The sequence below is a fragment of the Benincasa hispida genome, chromosome 11, assembly GCF_009727055.1.
Source record: "Benincasa hispida cultivar B227 chromosome 11, ASM972705v1, whole genome shotgun sequence".
Classification (NCBI taxonomy): domain Eukaryota; kingdom Viridiplantae; phylum Streptophyta; class Magnoliopsida; order Cucurbitales; family Cucurbitaceae; genus Benincasa; species Benincasa hispida.
The window spans coordinates 18,965,210-18,990,280 of record NC_052359.1 but is presented as its reverse complement, the minus strand read 5'-3'; the positions used below and the strand labels follow the sequence as shown (position 1 = coordinate 18,990,280).

General features: G+C 33.2%; 1 pseudogene; it reads right to left on the bottom strand.

The window, feature by feature from the left end:
- Positions 1 to 7,929: 7,929 nt before the first annotated feature.
- LOC120091930 lies at positions 7,930 to 18,727 on the bottom strand (annotated as a pseudogene).
- Positions 18,728 to 25,071: the final 6,344 nt, after the last annotated feature.

Sequence of the window (25,071 nt, the reverse complement as noted above, 5' to 3'; positions counted from 1 at the left end):
ATGCAATGCGTTAATAGCAAACAATGCTTATTCCTAAGCTCCTATGTCTTGATTATGTGTTCTAATCTAACTCTCCCGAGCCTAAATTCTAACCTGGCTTTTCCAAGCCTAGATCCTGTCCTTAGACTACTCTCCCATGTATCCCTAATGGACGAATGATGCATACATAATACAAGATAATCGCACAGAATGAAGATTCCTAGTTACACTAGCTAAGTGCTTCTCAACCCATTCGACATGTTTAGCTACACATGCGTAATAAATAGAGAGTGAACAGATATAAAAAAGTGAGTTCCATTTCTATAGATGAGTTTAAGTACAAAACAAAAATGGAAGTTAAGGATAGAGAGCTGGTAGCAATCCCTTGCTTCCCAAGGCTTTTATATTGTCAACTGTATTATATTCAAAAGATAATCCTACTTCCACAGAAGCTGGCCCTCTCTCTGATCTTGAAGCTTCCGGTACTCTCCCAAGTTTACCGAAACGATCTATCAGCAAAATCTCATTTCTCTCGCTTCCACCTTAAAATAAAAGAAAATCTAAGAACAAGGTTAAACTATGAACAAAGAGAAACGAACTGCTGAACTACTGAATTTCTTTTCTGAAGGTTGCCTTCGATCTTTATAGAGCTTTGGGGTGAAAGGCGGCTTCTCTCTTATGCTTGCACAGATGGGATGGCTTTAATTCTCTGACTGATGCGCCGAATATCTGTCACCGAAAAGCTGAGTATATTTGTTATTGTTAGCAGCTTGTCAACTTAATTCGGATTCGACCGTCATCAGCTTTCTGTCCCATTGTGATTAATTATGTCTTTCACCTAGATGCGCCCACCAAGTTGCGGCGACTCTATGCAGCAATCCTTCTTGAGCAGATGTTTGTGAGCACAAATCACTGCAAAGCCTTGCGGTAATGCTGCGCTCGATCGTTGATTACTTATGATCGCGCTTTTCACCTTGCGTTAATGCATATTTTGCATAAAAATACAAAAATTAACTGTTTCTATGCGATGAACGCATGAGACCACAATGTTACGAACTTAATGCTTTTTGGACGCAATATAACATATTTTATCAACACAAACCCTCATTGTTTAATAACTTAGCACTGTAATAACGTGCATTTCTGCCCATTATCAGGGATCACTTCACCGCATCAATAAGCTTGATTACAAGGGTAACCCTAGGCAGCACAAGTTATGCGATCCAAATGATGAAATTCACGATCAAAATGTTTCCACCTCTCTGCATCAGTTGGATATCGCAATACATCCTCCGTTTAAACTCGTTTATCTTTATGCCATCTCATGTTAGAAGCGTCTTCTTTTGATGCAAACAATCGTTTTAATCGCGGTATCAATGGAAAATGATGCAATCGTTATGTGGTGTTTTTTTTTACCATTGCCATCATTAACTTTGTACTGAGACTCACCAAAAATGGGACATCGTTGCAAATCTGCAAATTCTTTCCAATAATACACAATCATATTTGCATGCATGAATAAACTCATAAACTAGGCCTAAATCACGCACTTTTTGCTTGGCTTCATAAAAGGAAGTAGGTATAGCGATGGCAGCTAGAAACGCTGCTTTTAGTGTCACACCCCGCCCCGAGCCTACCTTTTGAGCTCAAGGAGAGGCGTGAGGGACCGTAGATACCACCTTTTGTGATACCTATTGCCCATCTGAACCTGTTTACGCTCAGTAAACTTTAAGTCATGGAAAAAAAAAATGATTGAGTAGGCCCATTTATTAATAGAATGTAATGTTTATACAACTCCAAGACTTAACTACAGAGTTTACAATAATAACTCTAAAACCCCGGAAGTGTAGCTGTGGCTGTGGCAGACCTTGACCATAGCAGCACCTTGGAACTCCTCACCTTTCACTACCTGGGAAGAAAACATGAAAGAAAATAATGAGCTTCACAAAGCTCAGTGAATGGTAAATAACTTCTGGAGTCTATTTCAACTCATAATAACAAGCATATCACAAATACGAGGTTAATACTCGAACCTCAGCTATGAATGAGTCTGGTCTCAACTCTACCTACACACACGGTAAATAGTTAACATTTCACATCTATAAACATTCATTAACCTATGTACACATAGTTCTCCCTTTCATGGGCTCAGAAACTAGGCCCGTTAGCCCTCTGACCATCCTATACGAGGTTCCTCTCTCATGCTCAAGCACTAGACCTTTCGGTCGCCTGACCATCCCGTGAGGTTCCATTTGGGCTCAGGAACTAGGTCTATTGACCCCCTGACCATCCTGATCATATAATCTCATTCTCATGCTAATTAACTCATTCATAATATAAGCATAGACAATTTACTCTAAAAGATATGCTTAAGACTTAATGGAAAGTACCACTCACATTGGTTAGGTAGGAATCTTCCTCTTTAGAAGTTCCTTGATCTTCCCGGGCTCCCTTTTGGACCCTAAATTCCAGTGTCAACTTTAATCTCAAATTACTCATAGTTCTAAGCCTTATCTAGAGATAATTCTTTCTACAGACATGTTCTAAGATGTCTTAGGAATTTTACCTTAAAATTTTAGCTCAGAACTTCTCGTGGTTTGGCTGGGATCTTCAAAACATCAAGCCTGGCTCAAGCTTACCTAATAACTTGTCCCTCTTGTCTTTTCTCCACAACCTGATTCCTTGGAGCTTCTTCTCCTGTAGCCCTACCTTGAAAGCTAAACTCTCAGAGCTTTCAGGTGACTTTGGAATCACTCCAAACGCACGAGTATTCTGGGAGAAATCCTCGTCCCAAATTGATGTTACTTCCAGACTTCATTGTCCGATAGTATCTCCTCCTCTTGGAACTTTATGACCGACGCATGATCTTACTCCCAATGCATGGCCTTCATGATCAACGCATGGTCTCCTTCAAATCTACCTTCTAACACTCTTTCTTACATTCTTTGAAGAGGATTTGGCTTATGAATGGAAAAGACATCTTGTGGTGGTATTTACAGACTAAAGGAAATGATCCTTCTCATCTTTACCAAGCCTCCAATGTAAGACACCTCCTACTTTGGAGTTTTTGCACCATGTTTTACCACCATCTACTTTCTTTTCCATTCACTTACTTCCATGGCACCCACCTACTTGAGTTGTCTTCCTCATGCATAAGACTTCCTTTGCATGAAACTTAATTCGTCCAGCTCCTACTAACTCAAGTCTATCCAACTTTCGGTATAGACATTTGTCCGAATGAGTTCATCAGCTTTTCGTAACGTAAGCCTCAGCACCGCTCTATCACTTAGTCCATTGTGCAACTTTTGTACATCATCGCTTAGTTCAATCGTCTACTAGACATCTCGCTGCAATTGTTTAGTGTCTGCGTCCATCGCATAGCACCAACACCCCATCGTGTAGCTCAATCGTTTAGTAAACATCTCGCTCTCAACTATCTCACTCATAGCCTANTGCGTCCATCGCATAGCACCAACACCCCATCGTGTAGCTCAATCGTTTAGTAAACATCTCGCTCTCAACTATCTCACTCATAGCCTATCGCTTAGCTGCTGCACCAATCGTTTAGTTATATCTTGTAGCACCGACGCCTTATCATCTAACGCATCCGCTCATCGCATAGCGTCATCACCTAGCGTCTGCATCTATCATGCAATGCCCATTGCCTAGCATTCTGCCTATCGTGTAGCGCTCATGCTCATCGTGTAGTCCCGCACCTGCGCATCGTCTAGCGTCTAAGATCATCGTCTAACGCCTGCTCAATGCTTAACGCTGTCTTGTAGTACTATCACATTGCGCTATCGTTTAGCTTTTATGCTTATCATCTAACACTCGCAATGATTGTGTAGTGCTCAACGCCTATCGTATAGTTCTATCGTGTAGTGCGTCTCTTCATATCGCTTAACGTTGTGCGTAGTTACACAATCGCCTACCACATCGCTGAGCTCACGCATTTGCTACACGATTGCCTACATCATCGCGTAGCTTCGCTCACTGCTATACGATCACTCGCCTTGCGCCTTGCGCTCAACATCTCGCTCTCTCTGCTCTCGCTCACGCATTCTCAATGAATAAGCAACTTGAGCAATGCCTCTTGCCAACGTCTCGGCCAATCATGAATTCAACCTCACAAGTTCACACATGGTTGGCTTCAGCTTCATACTATACTTAACCTCATTTCATACGTTAACACCAAACACATGGTTCCTTTTGACTTCACATTAAGCAAAATTCCACTAGTAAAGGCTTATCTCCAAACTACTCAATGAAAATCAATTCAACACTTAGAATTTCCTCCCTCTTCACATAGGATACACTTAGTTAATCCCCTTAATCACCTGCTTATGTAAGGATAATGGATATCCGGGTTTCACATTTAACAATTCTAGCAACATGTCAAACGATTTGTTACTCCAGCTGTTGAGAACTTTGATATGCATCAACTTCACTAAAAAGGTCAAAGACGAAAATTGCGAACAACCAGGGTATAATCCATTACGTGCTTCGGTCATTAAATCCTCAAATAAGTTTGTGATATTTATTTCTTGACCATAGAGGACATTTCATTCTCAATCCCTTCTTGATTTGCATCTTCGTCTTCGATTGGAACTTGTAGATTGTTTATAAGATTGAACATCTCATTTTCTTCGACAATATTACCCTCTATACTATCTACTTCAACATTATGTATTGAATGAATTGTATGACTTTCAAAACCTCTAAATAAGTTTACTAGCTCTCTATGATATACTCATTCATAGTATGAGGGAAATATTCCATATTTTTATAGATGTTGTTCCACGATTCTTCTTTTTCCCAAATTGAATTCCTATAATTCTTGCATGGACATCTTATTCATCCGGAATCATTAACATGAAACTTCATCATATCTAAAAATTGGGATACTCCTTCTCTATACTCCACTGATAACTTATTCCTTAGTTTAATCCATTCTTTATTCATCCTTAAAAATAAATCTTTTCTGACCAACTTGTAATCCAAAATAATAACCTGGATCAGAGGACAAAGTACAAATTCTTTATTAAGAATGAATTTTGATTAATTTAATAAACAATTCCAAGTTTGTTCAGATAACTTAAAAATTTTAATAATTTCTAATACGTGACTTGACTTTCTTTACCCTAATGTTATTGATTTTTTCCCCTAAACTAAGTCCAAAATTAAGTAACAAGTAAAAATGGTCCATTTTTTTCCCCTTGAAAACCAAAGTATTTTTAGGGGTATAGAGTTTAGGGATACAAACATCATAGTACATTGACAATAACATCCATAATATTAATTACATGTAACATCCATATTCTACAATTCACAATAACATCCACAATCCACAATAACATCCACAATCCACCAAATTGCAGAAATTGTAGCGTAAAAACAACAAATGAGATAGATGCTAAATGACAATAATCCACCAAATTGTATAAATTGTAACATTCATAATCCACAATTCACAATAATCCACCAAATTGCATAAATTGTAACATCATTATACTAAATTAAGTAATCCCTAACCTTAAGTATTAAAAGGAAAAAAATAAGACTCAATCCACAATAACATCCACAATCCATAATTCATAATTCACATTAGATTGCCAACATGCTAGAAATCAAACATTACCAACATTAATTACGAACATTACCAACATTACCAACATGTTAGAAATTAAACATTACCAACATAATTACCAACATTACCAATATGCTAGAAATTAAAAACAATGGCTTAAATTAATTCAAAAAAATAAGAGAAAATAAATGAAATGGATGTGAGCTAATCTTGTTGAAAACTTGAAAAGAACAACAAATTCGCGAGCAATGAAGGGGGCAAGCGGCGGCGGAGAGTGGTGCAAAGGGGGAAGGAGAAGACGGCGGGTGGCGGCGCAAAGAGGGAAGGAGAAGGTAGCGGGCAGTAGCGCGAAGGAGGAAGGGCAGGCGGCGGGCGGCGTGAAGGGGGAAGGGGGGCAGTGCAAGGGAGAGCAGGGCGCAAGGGGAAGGGAAAGGGGGAGTGGGCGCAAGGGGAAGGGTGGCAGGCGCAAGGGGAAGGGAAGGGGGAGCGGCAGCGCGGGCAAAAGGGAAGAGGAGAAGAGAGAACGGTGCAGCCAGGGATTTGATAATGAAAAGAAGGGGAAAATGAAGAAGAAAGGATCTGGTTTTTACTAGATCCAATCTCCCGACGCCGCCCGACGGACATCAAGAGATCCGTCAGGAGTTCCTAAGGAACTCCCGACAGTCCATTACGGCATCGGGAGAGACTCTGTCTCCCGACAATCGATTTAGGCGTCAAAGGAGATCATTTTTCTTGTAGTAACCACAATTAGTTGTTCGAAGCACCAGACAACAAACTTAAGGTACATTCGAACAGTCACAAAGCCTAGTGTGCTTCACATGTCTTTATATGGTGTTTGTTTTTCTAGAGTCTTCAGACTCTCTTACTATTCTTATATAGGTGAATATTCATGCTTATTATTCACGTTAATGAATGAATATGACTAAATGGATGACTCTATGCTCAAGATGAAGGTAGCTTGAACTTGAGGAACCTTGTAGATGTACAGACTTTGGACCCATGACTTTTGCACATGGGCTTATTCCCATTCTTTTTAGTAGGCTTTAATTATTTAAGATTCGTTTAATCCATATTTTTTGTGAGCTCGGGTTGAAATAGATTGAATCCAATCACCATATGACATAATTTGATTTGAATTGTTAACTTCGTTTTCATGTCTTAGAATTTAATTTGAATGATACATGTAAATTTAAAATTTGTTTGAAATTTTATACACACATATTTTTATCATTAATTCAAATTATGACGTGACAAATTATGATTAATCCAAATTTCTAATGCAACTGTCCTAATTATTTTGATTTTTTTTTAACAAATTATTCTATTACATACTTTGGCACAAAGAGTTACAACCTTTACTTTCATAGTGTTAAAAGGTAACAGATTCAATTTTATTTTTTTTTTTTAATTTTATGTGGTCTATAAGCTGTTATTTTAGCTAAATAATAAATAAATATACAAGTGAGTTATATTTAAAACAAGAAACCTAAGTTCATATAAGACACTTATGAAAAGGTAAAAACACCTATTGGTTAAAACTTCCAAGAACTATCCTCTATTATGTAAATAAATAAATAATTAATACTTGAGTGCACTGGAGTGCACCATTTTATTTATTATTATTATTATTATTATTATTTAGTAGCTTACTCAGATGTCCAATCACAATGCCATGTAGCAAACCATCTTTTTCTTTTTTAAGAAAAAAGATAATAAGGGGATGTATAATAATGGGGGAGTAAACTTTCATCCTTGCCTATCTCTACGAATCTTATATGAATTCTTATTTAAATATATAGACATTTTGATTATGTGGATTATAAATATTTTTTTATTTGACATTTAATGTATAGTGAAATATAAAACACAACAATGTTAATATGAATATATATATTCGTTAAGCTATAAAAGGTGCAATTATAATTATTCATTATCTTTAAAAGTTTATCAACACTACAAAAAGGAAAAAATAAAACAATAATTTTATAGGTTTTTCAAAGTGTTATCTTTCATTTTACAAAGATCAAATTAACTATTTAAAATTTGTGTTTACAGCTTTTACAAAAGGCTATTAAAAATATCTAACAAATTATAGTGTTTACAAAGTCTTATAAAAGAAGAATTTTTATAGCAAGTAACTAAATGCTATAAAAAAGTTCGACTTTTTATAGCCTTTTGAAAACGTTATAAAAAACCTCAGACTTTTAATAGTATGTATTGTCACGATTTTGTATAAAATACTATAAATCTTATTATAGCATTTTTTCGAAGTTATCGTAAGTCTTTTTGTCTGTATTGATCTTTTCTTTAAAAAAATTAAAAATTAAAAATAAGGGGATGTATGATAATAGGGGCGAGGGTCCCAGTAAGAAAACATTATAGAAGGGGGAAAAATGTTTGTACAAAATACTTTTCACCTATATTTATCCAACTCACATAAGAATACATGATAAACTCATATGTATTCATTTATTGCTAAAAGAAAAATCTTGGCCATTTCAACCAAGTTGGGCTTCAGTCCACTTAACAAGGCACAGGGTCAACGAGAAGAGATTCGAGAAGAAATTTAGTTCTACTCTCGGCATTTGTGTATCCACCTTCATCCAAATAAAGTAAGTTCACAACTCTTGACAAATTCACTACACGCATTAGAACAGGCATTGGAACATTGATTGGATGAAGACATGCTTCGTTTATGTCCTTCCATGCATCAACCACTTCTTTATGAAGTTCAACACAAGCTTCTTCCTCTGAACAACAATATTGCTCCATATAACATTCAACAGCAGAAGCAACATGCTCCCTTTCTTGCTCAAACTGAAAAACAAAAAGAAATAACTAAATATAGTTTACTCTAAAAAAGTTCATTTTTTGTTCATGTTGTTTTTGAACGGATAGTAATATTAGTTAACATGTTGTTTATCTAAAAAAACAATTGGCCATTAGAGGATGGACCCATATTGTATCCTATAAATACCTAGTGAGATTCCTTAATTTGTTTCGATGTTGGATCCTTAACATACACCCTCAAGATGATGCCTCATTTACCATTCTTGAATCAAGTTTTTTTTTTTTTTTTCTTTTTTCTTTATAGGATCTCACATTGTAAAGTTCATGGGGCCTCTATAAGATAGATTGGGGTACTCCACCTCTCTTTTTTTATTGGTTTTAAGATGAAAACTCGTGTTATCTTTTATGATATCAGACTATAAATTCCAAAGATGTATTTAGTCCAATAAAAGAATAATTAGGATTTGATTCAAGAATGGTGAACTCGAAAGAGACACCATCCGGAGGGAGAATATTAAGGATCCGACATTAAAAAAATCAAGGGATCTCACAATCTTTATCAGATAAATGAATTACTCTTAAATGATGTGACATCCTCTTACCATGCCCCTTCAATTAGATGGTGCCTTTCATTTTTTAGTTTCACCATTTTAGGGCTATACCAATATTTTTTGGATGGAATATTCGTTTCGACTTCACTAGCTTTGATACCATATTAGATATTCATAGAGTTTTATTACAAAACTGATTGACAATATGAAGAATAACCTAATATGTACCTTGTAGGAAACGATGTCGCCCACGAGTCTACGAATGATTGTCGAGGCTTTAATAATTTGAGGTCCTTTAGTAAGTCATTCAAGTACTTCATTGGTAACAATATCACCCATTCCGAGAAATTAAATGGTTAGAAGCACGGTATAGCCTGTGCTACTTAAAGCCAAGTCCATATGCTCCTTAAAATCTGGTTTGTACTTTTCATTTAACCATTTAGCTTCTTCATAGTAGGATGCAGCTAGCTTTTTTATCTGCTAATAAATGATGATTAATTAGAACTCTAAATATGTACAAAAAAAAATTATAAAAAATGTAGAAAATAAGAAGGTATTTAAGTGGGCTTTATTGGATTTTTTGAAAAAATTAAAGGCCCAATGGCATTCCTGTAAATAATGAACAATGGCAATTTTGTAATTTCCCTTTTCTTCTCCACTTAGGGCTTTATCGCGTGACTTTATTAAAATTACATATTGGTGATTTCGTTGATTATCTGTAATTTGTAAAATTCCTTTATTGCTCATTAATAAATTAATTCAAGTTGGTTCTCAAAGTGGATGTAGACCAAACTGGTCGAACCACTATATATCTTGGTGTTTTGTACTGCTTTCGATTTATTTCTGCTGATTGTTTGCTTTCTGTTTGGCCATCTAAGTTAGATTCAGAAACTCTCACAAGTGGTATCAGAGTTCTAGTTGATCCAAAGAGGTTGTGTAGTAGTGTGTGCTGGCATATTCTTTGTTCAGGTTTTTTGTTGGAATTAATTTGAAAGATGGCTTCGATGTCTACACGGTTCGAAGTTATTAAATTTGATGGGAAGGTGATTTCGGGTTATGGAGAAAAAAGATTAGGGCTATTCTGGTACAACAAAAGATAGCCAAAATATTAGACGAAGATAACCTTCCACGAACAATTACAGAAGCTGAAAAAAGGGATATGGATGAGATGGCTTATTCGACAATAATTCTGTATCTGTCAGATGGAGTACTTATGCTAGTAAATGAGGCCACTACTACAGCGCAGTTGTGGAAGAAACTGGAAAGTCTTTATTTGACTAAGTCTTTGGATATAAGATTGACTCAAGTAAAGGCTTAGAAGAGAACCTAGATGAATTTCAGAAGATTATAGTTGATCTCAATAACATCGATGAGAAGATGTCGGATGAAAATCAAGCAGTTATTCTTCTGAATTCTTTGCCATAATCATATCGAGAAGTTAAGGTAGCTATTAAATATGGACGAGATTCATTGTCCATGGATATAGTGTTGGATGCCTTAAGAACGAGAAATCTCGAGATTAAAAAGGAACGTAATGATGGATAGTTACTCATGGCCAGATGCAGAAATAAGAAAAAGAACAGAAAAGGAAAAGAGTCGAGATCCAAGTCGAAATCAAAGGGGAAAAGCAAAAAGTTTTTCCTATGTCATAAAGAAGAATACTTTAGAAAAAAATTGCCCTTTGAATAAGAGCAAGGAAGCATCAAATAGCAAGCATACAGGAGATTCTAGTGCAGCAAATATTACTGATGGGTATGATTCAGCGGAGGTTTTAATGGTGTCTAGCAGGGACATTCAGAATGCTTGGATCATGGATTCAGGGTGCACATTTCCCATGACTCCTAATCGGGATTTCTTAATTGACTTTCAGGAAAATGATGGGGGATCAGTTCTGCTTGGTTATAATGGTGCTTGTGATGTAAAAGGAATTGGGTCAGTTCGAATTGCAACACATGATGGTATGATCAGAATTCTTACAAATGTAACTCAAAAGAAATCTAATTTCTCTGGGCGAATTAGATAGAGCAGGTTATTCTTATAAATCTGAGAATTGAGTTCTGAAGATTATCAAGGATTCTTTGGTTAAGCTGAAGGGAACCTTGAGGAATGGACTTTATGTGTTGGAGGGTACTGCAGTTTCAGGTAGTGCTGCTATTGCATCTGAGAAAGAAACAGATAAGTCCATGTTATGGCATAACAGATTAGCTCATGTGAGTAAAAGAGGTCTTCAAGCTCTTTCAGAACAAGGTTTGCTTGGAGGAGTTAAAGAAAATGAACTCCCATTTTGTGAACATTGCATAATGGGAAAGTCTACTAGAGTGAAGTTTGGGAAAGGGAAGCATTCTACCAAAGGAATTTTGGATTATATTCATTCAGATTTGTGGGGTCCTACAAAGATACCTTCTATGGGAGGTTCAAGATACTTTATGTCGATCATTGATGATTTTTCAAGACAGGTGTGGATGTATCCACTGAAACAGAAGGATGAAGCTTTTGAGAAATTTCTTGAATGGAAAAAGTAGGTTGAGAACCAGATAGGCAGGAAGGTAAAGTATCTAAGAACAGACAATGGTTTGAAATTTGTTAATCATAAATTTGATAAATTTTGCAAATTTAAGGGAATTACGAGGCATTTCACTGTTACGTACACTCCATAGCAGAATGGTTTAGCTGAGAGGCTCAACAGAATAATTATGGAGCGTACAAGATGTCTCTTGACAAATGCTTCATTACCCTTTAAATTTTGGGGGGAAGCCGCCCAAACAGCCTATTATCTAATTAATAGGAGTCCATCTTCCGTTTTAGGCCTAAAGATTCCTCAGGAGATATGGACAGATAAAGCTCAAAGCGTGGATCATCTCAGAGCGTTTGGATGTTCAGCTCATGCTCGTGTCAAGGAAGGGAAGTTGAATAAGAAGGCACTGAAATGTATGTTTATTGGCTATCCTCGGGGTGTTAAAGGATATAAACTTTGGTACTTGGAAGAGGGCAGAAATAAATGCATTATCAGAAGAGATGTGACCTTTAATGAAATAGAGATGTCATTTCGTGTCAAAGAGCAGCAGAAACAATAGACAATTGATCAGATTAAGGAAGAGGTTGGAATTGATTCGAAAGCACAACCATCAGTTAGTTTAGGTGATTCCAGTGATCAGTCATCCAGTTCTGATGGTAGACAGCCTCATCTGCAAAGGATTTTGATTGATGAGGGAGCTTTTGGTGAAAAAGCTCAAGAGGCAGTGAGAAATAGAACTATTAGCTTACACGTGACAGACCTCAGTGGGTGAGGCATGCTTCTACGAGGTATGATTATGTTGATTTAGTTACTCATGCTCTTACTTGTGCAGCTGACAGTATTGAAGAGAGCCTCTTACTTTTGAGGAGGCTATTGTATCTGATTCGAAGGAACAGTGGAAGGATGCTATGGAAGTAGAATTGTTCTCATTGCAGAAGAATCAGACATGGTCATTGGTTCAAAAGCCTTCTAATCAGAAACTCATTAAGTCAAAGTGGATTTATAAAATCAAGCCAGGTATAGGAGGTGACAGCAAGCCTAGGTCTAAGGCTAGACTGGTAGTCAAGGGCTACACTCAAAAGAAGGGAGTTGACTTTCATGAGCTTTTCTCTTTGGTGGTGAGGCATTCATCCATTCGATTAATTTTATCTATTGTTGTTCACTTTGATATGTTTGTTGAACAGATGGACGTTACCACAACTTTCCTTCATGGTGAATTGGAGGAAGTGAATTACATGGCTCAACCTAAGGGCTATGAGGTGAAAGGAAAGGAAGACATGGTTTGTCGTCTTCACAGGTCCATCTATGGAATAAAGGAATCGCCGAGACAATGGTATATCAGGTTTGACACCTATATTCTGAAGCAGGGGTTTCACAGGAGCTCTTATGATGCCTGCATGTACTGGAAACTATCTCAGAAAGGTACATATACTTATCTACTTCTGTATGTAGATGATATGATTTTGGTGTCTAAGGATTATTCTGAAATCTGTGATCTCAAGAAATGATTGAGTAGTGAATTTGAGATGAAATATTTAGGTGAACTGAAAAGGATCCTAGGCATGGATATGAAAAGAGATAGGGAGAAAGGTTTTTCATTTCGCATGAGAGTTATGTGCATAAACTGCTTGAGAAGTATAATATGTCTGGTTGTAAGGTAGTTTCGACACCCTTAGCATCTCATGTTAGGCTTTCTTCGCCTCAGTGTCCTATTACTGAACAAGAAAGGTTAGAGATGGCTAATATTCCTTATTATAATGCTGTTAGAAGTATTATGTATTTGATGATTTGTACTAGGCCTGACTTGGGTTATGCTATGAGTATGATAAGTAGGTTTATGTTAAATCCTGGGAAGGAGCATTGGAATGCAGTTAAATGGGTGCTTCGATATTTGAAAGGTAGTGCCAGTATATCATTGTGTTTTAGTATGGATTGTGATAAATCAGCATTGTTGAAAGGCTTCACAGATGTAGATTATGCTGCAGACCTTGACAAAAGAAGGTCTCTATCAAGTCACATTTTTGGTTTGTTTGGTAATGTGGTCAGTTGGAAGGTTGCTCTACAGTCAATTGTTGCCTTGTCTACTACTGAGTCAGAGTATATTTCAGTGGATGAAGCTGTGAAAGAGGTAGTGTAGTTGAAAAGAATAACTGGTGAGTTGTTGTCGCAAGAGTTCATTCCTATCGTCCGTTGTGATACCCAAAGTGTTATTCATCTTGTGAAGAATCCATCTCATCACGAACGGTCTAAGCATATCGATTTCAAATTTCATTTTATGTGGCCCAGAAAGATGTTGAACTGGTCAAGGTTCATACAGTTGAGAATTTGTCAGATATGTTAACCAAGGTTCTTCCAGCCCATAGGTTTAAATATCTATTAGATGGACTGAATATTAAATCTGGATGATAGGAAGATTGAAGAATCAGCTTGGCACTAAATATTGAGATTTGTAAAAAATAACAAGGTATTTAAGTCGGCTTTATTGGGTTTTTTTGAAAAAATTAAAGGTCCGATGACATTCTTGTAAATAATGAACAATGGCAATTTTGTAATTTCCCTTTTCTTCTCAACTTAGGGCTTTATCGCATGACATTATGAAAAGCAGAAAAAAAAAAAAAGAAAAACGTAGCCGCCTGGTGTTTTTTGAGAAGCTTCAGCCGTCTGTGAAGGAAGCTGAAGCTGCCGCGCCTTAAAGCTGAAGGAGACCACGAGCCGCCTAAAGCAAGAGATAGCACCGCAGCCGTCTGGGTTGAGCAGATCGGGAGGCAGTCGGTTCAGGCGGCGTGGCTATCCGGCGAGAGTGATTTCCGTCCGACGAGCGAGGTCGACAGCGAGGGTGTGGGTTTCGCGCTGTTTCTTGCGTGGAGCGGCAGCGGTGAGAGAGACGCGTGAGTCTAAGCGTGGTTCGTCGGTCAGAGGCGGGTAGCGTTTTGAACTGTTTACGTTGTGTGCGGATATATCTCGATATCAGTGGATACTTAAAATTACAAATTTGATGGTTTCGTTGATTATCTGTAATTTGTAAAATTCATTTATTGCTCATTAATAAATTTTCAATTCTCAAAGTGGATGTAGACCAAATTGATCAAACCACTATATATCTCGGTCTGCTTTCGATTTATTTCTGTTATTAATTGCATTTTGTTTGATCATCTAAGTTAGGTTTAGAAACTCTCACAAAAAATTAGAAAATTAAGCGAAGGAGAGTGAAGGAAAATATGAGACTTTACTCCTCCTGTTGCAATCTGAAGGTGGAGTGAACTTTCATCTTTGCCTATCTCTTTGCTGATATCCTCATAAAGATCTAACATTGCTACATAAAAAGGTTTCAGATACTCGAGGAGTATATGCACCATGCTTCTATCCCAACTGAAAATTCAATATGACATTATTAATTGTTGATAAAAAGTTCAATTTAAATTTGAATATGGAATATCATATATATATATTCTTTCATTTTTTTTTTTTTTTTTTGTTGAAATTTGAATGTATGCACGTAGAGCGAACCAAAAGTTTAAGTTAAAAAATATTTTTGATCTAATGTAACAAGTTAGTGCCTGAACATTGGTTAGCAAAGATTTATCTTTTGTATTTTTCAATTTTGTAACATGTTAGTTCCTGAATTAATATTAATAGGTTACATTTTAATTAGTTCCTATATTTTCAATTTTGTAGTAATTATGAAAATTATTACTTATACGTAAATATTTTTCTTTTACCTAAGTGGATTTGATAAACTAAATAGCCACAACGATTAAGTTTATGACATTTATTAATAATTTGATAACATACATCAAAATTCAAGGCAGTTTATTGTCATTCCAAGTGTTTATAAACATTTTTTTTACACTTATAAATACTTATTTAAATACTTAGAAAACCAATCCAAACAAACCCTTAATTTTGATGAATTACTCTGGATAGAGATTAGTGAATTTCAATTTTGAAAGTATAAAGACTATACGTTAAAGTGTATGATAACATTGTTACAAACACTAAACAAAATTTAATTTTAATCCAATATCAAAGGGAAACAAAGTCAAACGGGCATTTGACATCGATTTGTTGAAAATATAGAAGCAAAATGGCTACAAACTAAAGTTTGGAGAAAATCATACTTTGAAAAGACCAAAAGTATTTGTTTTAAAACAAAACCACATTTAATTATTAGTATTTGAGCAAAAAAATTAAAGCTAATAAAATCTTCATCCATAAGGATGAATGGAAATAACTTTTGAATTGCTGGAGCGAGGACTTGGAGTTCTTCAAATGTTCCATAGGCATCATATATATCATCTAAAAGTGAACAAATTGCAATTACTTTAGTTAACATTTTCCTTCCAACACTGAAATGAAATGAAGTTCAAAGTATGCTCCCATTGTCCAAAAGTAGCACTCCACAATTCTATTTCTTCCGAAAGAAAATTTAGTTGGGACTTTCAAATCCTTCCACCACCTAGTCGAATGAAAGAAAGATAGACAGATAATAAATCAATGGATGGAATTCCTAGATATATATTTTTTTTTAGAAGTAAACAATTTTATATTATGATAATAATTTTAATCTTCTTCATTTTTTTTTTTTTTGTCTGTAGTAATAAATTTACAACATATTTTTTTTTTTTAGAAAAAACATAATAATTCATAAAATGTGTCCTCGCATGAAATTTATGTACAAATAGGAGAACTTGAAGATATCATAAAATTGATATGAGCTAATATATACATTACATAAATGAGGTGGAAAAAAGATCATGTATGAGTGTGAAAGTTCAAAGCATAACCTTTGGTTGAAGATTATTTTCTTAATAGGATTATCACCGTGTACAGTAAAATTAAGGTACCATTCTATTATTAATGTTAATTGCTATAGGTAGTATTTTTAAAGATAATAACCAAGTATATAACAACATTTTAAATAATTGCAAATATAACAATTAGTTATATGCTATATTTTTTTTAAAGACTTCTATCGCTCATAGACTCTTATTAACTATATGACTTATCACTAATAAACTATCTATATTTTATCATATTTGTAACTTTTTTACAATATGTTATACCTACTAATATTTTGGATCTGATATATTTGCAATTGGCCCTTATATTAGGAAAAGAATGTTCAAATTCAATATTTTAAGAATCAGAAATGACTATAAGATATGAAGTAGTTGAACTAAATTAATAAAAAAAATATATTGTTATTTATGTAGAGAACTATCCTTTAGATGATTTGATTAAATAATTTGTGACAATATTGTTTCTTCAAAAACATCTTAGAAAATAATTAGAAAACGTTATTATTATCGAAGATCCTAAGAAAAAACATAACAGTAATAAAAAATAATAATGTCGAAGTACCTGCAGATTTCACGTCGCTCCTTTTATATATTGAAGTCTAGTTTTGAGAATGTAAGCAAAGTCTCAATATGGGAAGGATGTTGTTGGTATATTCCCAAATACTCTCTTGCCTTCATTCTTGGAACATCTTTTCTAATAGACAATTTCATGGCATTGGTGACTTCAGATGCAAAATGAGGATTATTTGAGTATTCTTTAAGATGTGTGGTAGTAAATTCAAGAGCTTCCTCAAGCACAGCTTTTCCATATCTACTCATATGTGATGCTTCATATAGGTTCAAAATTCCTCTTTCATCATTACCCAATGATTCTTTAAATTTTCCACTGTTGTCTATGAATTTTGAGAATATATCTGTTTCAATTTAGATTCCAAAATAATTAATAACTGGTTCTTAAAAAATATATAATTATAATTAAATTTTTCGATGTCTAAACTCTTTATGCATAACTTTGATTTTTTCATAAGCCTCCCTTGATAATCATTTAAATCTCATTTGGTAACCATTTCGTATTTAGTTTTTGTTTTTGAAAATTAAGCTTACAGACAGTACTTTCATTTCCAAATTTTTTCATTTATTATCTATCTTTTATCAATGGATTAAAAAACCAAACCAAAATTTGAAAAACTTAAAAAAGTAGTTTTTACAAATTTGTTTTTGTTTTTTTAAATTTGGCTAAGAATTCAACAATTGTACTAGGAAAGATGCAAATCATTGTAAGAAATGGGAAGCAAATAAATTTAATCTTCAAAAACAAAAAATAAAACACAATTGAACTTGGTAACCATTTATTTATTTTGTATTTTATTTTTTAAAATCAAGATTATTTCCTCCCCATTTCTTAACATCAGTTGTGTCTTTCTTAAATACAATGGTTGATTTCTTAGCCAAAATCTAAAAGTAAAAACAATTTTTTAAAGTTATGTTTTTTAGTTTCAAAATTGGGCATGTTTTTTAGACCATTGATAAAAAGTAGATAACAAATAAAGAAATTTGGAGATGAAAATAGTGTCTATAGGCTTCATTTTCAAAACAGAAAACAAAATGGTTACCAAACAAGACCAAAATGGTTACCAAAGGGACATTAGTTTTTTCTTTATAGTTTTTCAAAAGTATGCACGTTTTCTTACAACGTTTTTTTACCACTAATTTAATTTTCATCTTTTTGAATTAAACACGGGTAGTCTTAGCCAAATTTCAATATAACAAAAAAGATACATTTTTGTTTAATTTTCAAAATGTGACTTGATTTTTTAAAACACTCCAATAAAGAAGATAGCATAACAAAGAAATCAATAAATGAAAAATAATATGTATATGCAAAATTTGTAACTTAAACAAAACATAATTTTTAAAAACTAAAAAAAAAAAAATTGTTTGTGTATAACTTACCACATGAAATCCTATAACCTTGTTACCTGAGAATTCGAAATAGAAGAGCAATAGTATGAAGATCTTCATCAACATCTTTATTCAATAAAGTGGAATAAGACACATATAAATGTTCTATGATTTGGTCAATCTCATTTTCAAAATGATAAGATACACCTAGTCGTTGGATTGAATCAACCAATGTTAGCTTCTCCAATGGGTTTTCCACTAAAACAACTACCATCATCCGTATTTCTTCTTTCAACTTTCTAGCTTGTTCTTTCGTTCCATCGTTTACTTTCTGAAATTAAAAGAATAAAAATTTAAAATTATTCAAAATAGAAAAGTATTGGAATTTAGTTTTACCAATGCATCATCAAAGGTAGATGAAAGGAAATGATTAGTCCAAATGCTAGGATGAAAATTTGCAATAGAACGCTTAGTATCAGGAATGTCATTGGCTTTCATAATTGAAGTAGGAGAATTTGAAATTTGAGAAGACATTATTCCTTTCTCGAAGAAGGGAAAAAAAGAAAAGAAGAAGAAGAAGAAGGATGTATGTTATGCACTTGAGAGTTTGAAATTATTGGTGAGACACCTTGTAATTATAAAGCATGTCTATTTATAGGCTGCTTTCCAATATATAATGTTTGTTGGCCCCAAATTCTTATCCCATGAATTCAAAGGATTTCATAAACTACCACACATTTTTTTGATGATTCATATATTATGTTATTTTTATTTATGGAGATTTGGCATTAGTAAGGAAATTAATACTAGAAACCCTACCATCTTGGACGTACCAAATAATATTGATAGGTCAAAGTGAGTTTAGCTCAGTGATATTGATATACGCTCCGACCTAAGAGGTCGGAGGCTCAGTCCCTCACCTCGTAATTGTTGTATTAAAAAAAAAAATAGTGACGTGGATGTGGCCTATATGACATTTTATATATATATTTTTCATCAACATTTCTATAAAATTGAGACATCAAAATTTGTGTTGATGTCAACATTTAAAACTTTAGCTTCTTTAAAAAAGTGGTAGATCGGAAACTTCATGTTTTGGGCTACGAATTTATACAAGGGTCAAAAGTTTCGCAGCCTATTTGTATATCAACAAGAGGTACAAAATAGAATGGATACAAAGAGTGGTGGACCAGAATATCTCAACTAGGTTTGACAGCCTATCATATCAACAAAAGGTACAAAGAGTAAGGGGTAAGGGGCTAGAGAGAAGCTCAATTACATGAGAGCAACAAAATTTAAAGAGATAATTGAGGGACTATAATCTTTAAACCATTTAGATCTATAGGACCAGCATCCAGCCAATCTGCAAATGTACTCCCAAGATGTTAAGAGAGTTTCAATAGTTTTATTTGAAGTTCCGATTGGTTCTCTCGTTCCAAATTGTCCATTGTAAACCTTTGTAGATTTATTCACCAAAATATATTAGAACATAAACAAAATTAGTAATTTATCCCAGTTATTTAAAATAAAACTAAATATTTTCATACAATCAATTTTCGTAAAATAATTTATGGGCACGTCAACATACATTTTAAATTTTTTAAGGATTAAGTATGAAAATTTTTCCATATTCCCTTCTTTTATTGTGCGACACGTTAACATACTTTTTAAAATAGAGTGATACCTACTCACTTTAATGTTAGGTTACTAGTATTTATGAAGGTAGATTTATATTAAAAAGGTTAATAAAAGCATCTACGATTATTATGAGAGAGATACTTTCCTATAATACTACATAAGGTTTATGTATATTTTGTACTCACAAAGTATGTGGTTACAACTCTTGTTGTTTTTTGTTTTTTGGTTCTTTGGTATTTTAGTTCCAACATGGTTCAATTATGCTAAATGTGGTTTTTACCATATCTTTTGCAATCTTCATGTGGGATTGAACGCTCCTCTAGCTCACTCATCTTGTCTGGACTCATCATTGAAGTCGACCTATGCAAGCATACTAGCACTAGTTTGGTGTTGAGTTGAATACACTCAGATGCTCAAGTTAGTATAAGAAATATTTAATTTGGTTAACCACAAAGAGAATTACTTACTCATTGAAATTGTTTTTGTGGGGCTATTTATATACTAATCCTCTAACACTAGGAATATGTACAATATTGGTGGTGTCAAAATAGTTGTGGCCCTCGAGGTTACAAAGTGCCAGCGATGAGCTTGGTTCAATAATTTCTCCTTAAGTGAAACTCTATGAACTCGACTTTTTGACTCAAAACTCAATGATTTGACTTTCTCTTTTAGGATGTATGCCTTCAAAGCCTCAACCCCTACCTTTCTATTTCAAAAAATGAAAACTGAAAGGGCTGACTAGATAAAATTTAAGTTTTCATTTGGATAAATAAACAAAAGTCTTTTTAAAATTTAAAAGTAGCAAAATGGATAAATAAAATTAGAAAATAATGATTCACAATTGTCAAGACTACCCCCACATGGAATTCTAAAGGTGTGAGAATTTCAAAACTATTTGAAAACAATAAAGACACTCTACCTAGACAACTATCACACATTAAACATGCATTCTCAGAAAGTTTCTATTAATATGCACGTGTACAAGAAATAAACGGTTTTCTTCAATATAGAACTGCTCATAAAAAGTAAAAACTATTGTAGTGGTAATATAAGAATGAAAAGAATTGAAATCTTCGAAATCAACGATTTCAGTGTTTCCCTAAGGAGGTTGGAAAGAATGGTCAATGTTTGCTAATTTATTATTTAAATACAGTGTATTTCCAGTGTTCAAGGCAACAGACGAGACATGGTCAACCATTACACATAAATCAATTTGGGGGAACTTTGATAAAACTGACATCAACCACAAAATATCTTTATCTTCAATAATCCTAATAGTATTCAAATTGACAGAATCAATCGGGTACATTGTTAAACGATATATAGTTAACTCATAGGAGGGAAAAATTTTACCTTCGATATATTCCAAAAATTGTTGGAAAGATGAATTTGATGGAATATGCATCTCAAAATTTCGAAAATCATGGTAGTGAGAATTCGCATCACATCGACCATCAAAGAGGAGTCTAGTCCATTGTAAAGCCATAGCAAAAATAGTAGCTTCTTAAAGAAACCACAACAAAACCTAAATTGATGAACCTTTGTGTGAGTAACAAAGTTATGGCCATTTTGTTATGAAGTGATATTTCTTTGTTCCAATTCGTTAAAATAATAGCAAAAACAATATATAAACTAATTTATTAAGAATATGAGAATGTACAAATAATTTATTAAAAATGTATGTATGAAATTATGGAAAGCAATTGAAAGATTTGAATAAAATTGAATATGTTTAAAGTAATGAAAAACCATTCAAAGATTTGAATAAAATATATATAAAAATAAAATTTAATAATATATGGATATTTATATAAATTTGGTAGAAAAATCTGCATATTAAACTAAGTGAGATTAATTTGAAAAGTGGTTAGACATAATCTAAAATAATAATAAAATATGGAGATCATGTGCAAAATTAGGAGGCAGTTGTTGTTAAGGAATATCAGCAATTACCCCATATACATAACTCAACCATGTTTTTTATTCTACAATTACTACTATATGTAGTTTCATCAATTTAAGGGACTCTGGTAAAATTAACATCAACAACAAAATATCTTTGTCTTCAACAATATGGCAGAACCAACCCGTTATATTGTCAAATGAAAATAGTTAACTCAGCGAAGTAAAAAATTTTAGCTTGGATATATTCCACAAATTATTGGAATGATGAATTTGATGGAATATGGACATCAAAATTTTGAAAATTATGGTAGTGAGAATTCTCATTCCATCAGCAATCAAAGAGGAGTCTAATATGTTGTAAAGTCATAGCAAAAACAATAACTTGTTAAAGAAACCACAACAAAACCTAAATCGATGAACACTTTGTGTGAGTAACAAAAATTATTGTCATTCTTTTACGAAGTGATATTTCATTTTTCCAAATCGTTAAAATAGTAGAAAAAACAATAAATAAAACTAATTTATTACGAATATGAGAATGTACATGTAATTTATTAAGAATGTATGTATAAAATTATGAAAAACAATTCAAAAATTTGAATAAGTGTAAAGTAGTGAAAAATCATTCAAATATATGAATAAAATAAAATTTAATAATAAAATATGGAGATTATGCATGACCAAAATTAGGAGGGCAGTTGTTCTCGAGAAATATCAGCAATTACTCTGTATACATAACTCGACCGTGTTTTTTATTCTGCAATTACCTAGTATTTGTAATTTCATCAATAACAACTACTACAAACCAGACAAGGACAAATAAAAAATTTAGGAATTTGTGGTCATGTGTATGTCACATGAGAAGCCATAAATTTTATTCCTAAGTGCTTTTGCCATTTTTCAGAATGAAACCGTAAATTTTGCCATATGGTCCAATTCCCAAACTAAAACCCTATACAGGTGAGCTTTGGACCTTATCTATGACAACCTTGATTGAGATTCGTATTGTTATAAGCCACTTGATCATTAATCAACCATTGGAAGGAAAGGTTTAACGAAGCAACATAAACATCTCATTCCAGAGTTGTCAATCCGGGTGAAGCCACATTTCTTTTCATTTTTTCCTTTTTTGGTCATTCTAATATATTCTGGATGGGTCGAAGATTCCCTATAAGATGCCAACTTGTACATTTTGTTTTCCGAAAATTACATTGTTAGCCGTTGAAGTTTGATCTAAGCTATATTTGGATCATAGACATTCTGAATTCTATATTTTATGCTATTGACAACTTTTAGTTCTTCGGTTAACTTTATGTTACATAGGGATAATGAAACAATTTTTTTATTATTATGTCTAAGTTGATGGGGGCTAAAATATAATAATTTATTAATTAACTAATTAACATAATTAATATAATTAACTAATTAATTCTAAACGAGTAATTAAACGCTAATTAACAATAAAACAAATAGGAAACTAAAATATACTAATTAATTCTAAAATAGTAATTAAACACTAATTAACAATAAAATAAATAGGAAACTAAAATATACTAATTAATTCTAAAATAGTAATTAAACACTAATTAACAATAAAATAAATAGGAAACTAAAATATACTAATTAACCTATAATTATCCTCATTTGGCATCTACAATCGTTTTGCTCCTTTCGACCTAAGTTTCTCATTAGGGCTTCAATGAAACCCACAATGCATAATAACGAGCCCGAATTAAGCTGAGTAGATAACATTCTCTTTAACCAATCTTCAATTACAATTTCTTTACATAAAAGGAGAGAACTCTCTTTTTCACTCAAGTGAAACTCAAATTTTTAATGAAGTTATTAAATATTAAAACAAAATGTACATAATGCCACTCATTTTTTTGATATTTTAAATAGGCATAAAAAATTGGAAAAAAGAAAGATAACTATGCATCACAAAAGTGTGACACTACATTAAACATTTACTAGTGAAATAATAATCTATATTTCACCATTAGTAGTGGTCTCTAACTTAAATTTTAGAATTCATTTTCCCTTTGAACCTAGTTCAAAAGATCTCTTACCACAAGATGAATATCCTTATATATGGCTTACGATACTTATAAAGGTTTCATCCTTGTCCCCCTCAATGTGTTATAGACCCTTTCTTTAGTGAAGGCCTCTTTAATGGATCTGCAAGATTATCATAAGATTTAGTGTAATTAATATTGATGATCTCGTTACTCAAACAAAATCTCACAGTATTGTATTTTCTTCTTATAAGTCTTCATTTTTTTTACTCTACCAATCGTGGCAATGCTATCACAATTTATCAAGATAAGAGGTATTGGTTTCTCACATATTTGAATTTCATATAATAAATCCCTTAGCCTTGTTTCCCTACCAGCTTAAGGCAAAGCAATAACATCTACTTCCATAGTAGAGTTGACAATAATCGTTCGTTTTTTAAGTTTCCAAAAAATAGTAGTATCTCCCAAGATAAAAATATACCCTATAGTAGATTGAGAATCACTTAACGATGTGTTCCACTCAACATAAAAAAATACCTTCGATAAGAACATGATTTTTTTATGAAGCAAGCCTTAATCTTTTTATTCCCAATAAGTATTTCATAACACGATCAATGACATGTCAATACTCTTTACCTGGATTACTTATAAACCTATTAAAGAACTCATACTATATATGCAATGTCAGATCTTGTACAATCAACTGCATATCATATTTACTAGCATGCTCCTTTTGATCAATGGAAAATAAGTGAACACCTGAATCAAATAGAGTAGACACATGTTTACAATCGAAGTAATTGTATTTTTTGAGTATTTTCACAATTAAATGTGATTTGTGAAGAAGAAATCCATCCAGACTTTTCACTATTTTCATACCCATAATAAAATTAGCCTCGCCAATATTTTTCATATCAAAGTGATTTCTCAACAAAATTTTTGTTGCATTTATAACAAATATATTTAAGCTAAAAATAATCCAATCATGAACATTTAGGCCAATAATAATATGAGAATCTTCCCATTGTTTATGATAGATGCGTTTATCACATTCATTTGGTTTGTAGCTATTATTTAGCATGCAAGAATCAAAATTTTCCTATCAATGCTTTGGAGTTTATATTAGGTCTTATAGAGATTTTGTAAGTTTACACACTTTGTTATCTTGCTCAGCCTGTAAAAAACCTTTATGCTACTCCATATAAATTTTCTTGTTCTAAATCACCATTTAGAAACATTGTTTACACATCCATTAGATGAGCATTTATATAAAAAATTGCAGCAATTGTTATTAACACTACAAGAAATAATGGTTACGATAGTTAATGAAAAAAGCTATAAAATACCTTTTATAGCCTTTTTCAAAGGTCCTGATAGCCCGTGTTTTTAA